Consider the following 2,500-nt stretch of genomic DNA (forward strand, 5'->3'; position numbering starts at 1 on the left):
CTACTGCAGGGTCCACAGAAGCTAAACTATCGCCCCCATGCCGCCCAATATGAAGCAGATAGTGCGGAACTGAGCCTCCACTGCCAAATATCGAAGGGCCATCGTCAAACCAGAGCTCAGTTGCAGCCATTTTCCTCAGTGCAAGGAAAGGTTCCACCTGCTGTTCAACTGCAGTAACTATAGGTATGTCCTAAGATATTTTGACAGATTCACCAGATGGCCAGAGACAGCGCTCATGACCAACATTAAGGCAATTACATCGACACCTGCTTTGTAGTTTTAGAGGTCCTCATAACCGACCAAGGAACCCAGTTCGAATCAGCTGTCTGGTGGGAAACGTCGAAGATTCCTGGTTGCAGCAGGTCATGGACAGCAGCCTACAGTCCATCATCGAATGGCATTGTTGACCGATTACACCGTCAGCTCGAAGCAGCTCTTGACCAGCCACGCAGTTTGTGTCCGCAGCATCGATGGCTGCCAATAGTCAGCTTTGACATTGATTTCTGATGCAGATGTCCCCGTTACCAGCAAGGTGTAGTACCCCTATATATAATATCATATATGGTACAAATACACACATGTATAAGCTCATATATTGTGGACAGGTCCTATTGTACATCATATATTATATACACACATCTATATCTATATACATACATATATATATATATATATATATATATATATATATATATATATATATATATATATATATATATATATATATATATATATATATATCTGTGTGTGTGTGTGTGTGTGTGTGTGTGTGCATGTATATCTATGCACACATACATACATACACACACATGCACATATCTGTCATGCATACACGCACACACATATATATGTGTGTGTGTATGTGTGGTGGCCATATAGCCTGAGCTGGCGATCCCGGATTGTGCAGGTAACAGGTCCTGTGCCGGTCTCACGGTGCAGCCGTTGGTTAAGCACATGGTCCCGCCAACAGTACCCCATGATCCGGCGCAAGGACCTATTACAAAAGGCATCAAGACGAGTCTCCAGTGCACTGGATAATGTCCAGGTTTCACTACCGTAGAGCAAAACTGGCATTACCAGGGCCCTGAAAACCTGTAGCTTGGTCCTTCTGCACAGGTACCGGCATCTCCAAATACTCTTGTCGAGAGAGTTCATGACCCCTGCTGCCAGGCCAATCCGTCTGCTGACTTCCTGGTCTGACAGCTCAAAGTTATGAACTGCACTACCAAGGTATGTAAAGCTCTCTGTGACTTCAATGTCCTCGCCGCAAGCACGTACCGACTGAACAGGTTTTCCTAGCAAGTCCCCAAAGTCCTGGATCTTGGTCTTGGTCCAGGAGACCTCTAGATCAAAGGGCTTCGCTTCATTACTAAATGCATCGAGGGCCACGACTAAGGTTTCCAAAGAATTGCAACATCATCGGCAAAGTCAAGGTCTGTAACCTTGATATTACCCAGTGTTGCTCCACAATGACTTTGAACAGTAGCTCTACATAGTATCCAGTCCATCCAAGTGTTGAAAAGGGTTGGTGCAAGAACACAGCCTTGCCTCACTCCTGAACTACCAGGAAAAAAGCTCGACAGGCCCCCACCACACTTTACAGCACTTTCAGTACCAGTATATAGGTTTGCTATTAGTTCAATAATCCTTGTTGGAATTCCTCTCAGTCTCAGGATCTCCCAGAGTGATTCCCGATGCACTGTATCGAACGCCTTCTTGAGGTCGATGTAGGCTACAAGCAACCCACGTCCGAACTCACGACAGCGCTCTACAATGACTCGAAGCGCCAGGATACGGTCTATTGTGGACTTACCAGAAGTGAATCCAGATTGCTCTGGCCTCTGATGCCTTAGTAGATGGTCTCTGATACGCCTCAGAAGGATGCGGGCAAGAACTTTGCCTGGTACACTGAGCAGTGTGATGCCGCGGTGATTGCTGCCGGTACCGGACTGCCAGATGGCAGCCAGGACAGCATGCAATCCCCTGGGATGCTGCAAATACCCGCTGCTTTACCACTCTTCAGCTTGGAGATCGCCTACCTAACCTCAGCTAGGGAGGGAGGGTCCTCGCTAATGGGTGGGTCCGGCAGCGGAATCACGGCACTACCCACATCCAAGTTAACTGTTGGAGGGTCAACCTGATACAACTGCTCAAAGTACTCAGCCCAACGCTCCCTCACCACAACAGGATCTGAGACGATCTGGCCACCCACTAAGCGAACTGCAGTCACCTGTGAAGAGGGCTTGGAGTTCAGTTTTCTCAGGGCTTGGTATGCAGGACGAAGGTCATTTACTAGGAAATGGCTTTCGACCTCCTCAGCAAGATTCCTAATAAACTGTTCCTTGTCCCCTCTTAACAGAGAGTGAGTTCTGCGCACCTGAGAACGGTGCAAATCCCGATCCTCTGCCAGACAAGCTGCACGGCAAGCATCAGTGGCTTCCAGTGTCTACTGAGAGATTGAATTCTGTCTTGCTCTCGGATGTTCTCCAATCGAATCTTG

This window comes from Penaeus vannamei, chromosome 1 (genome assembly GCF_042767895.1).
Source record: "Penaeus vannamei isolate JL-2024 chromosome 1, ASM4276789v1, whole genome shotgun sequence".
Taxonomy (NCBI): domain Eukaryota; kingdom Metazoa; phylum Arthropoda; class Malacostraca; order Decapoda; family Penaeidae; genus Penaeus; species Penaeus vannamei.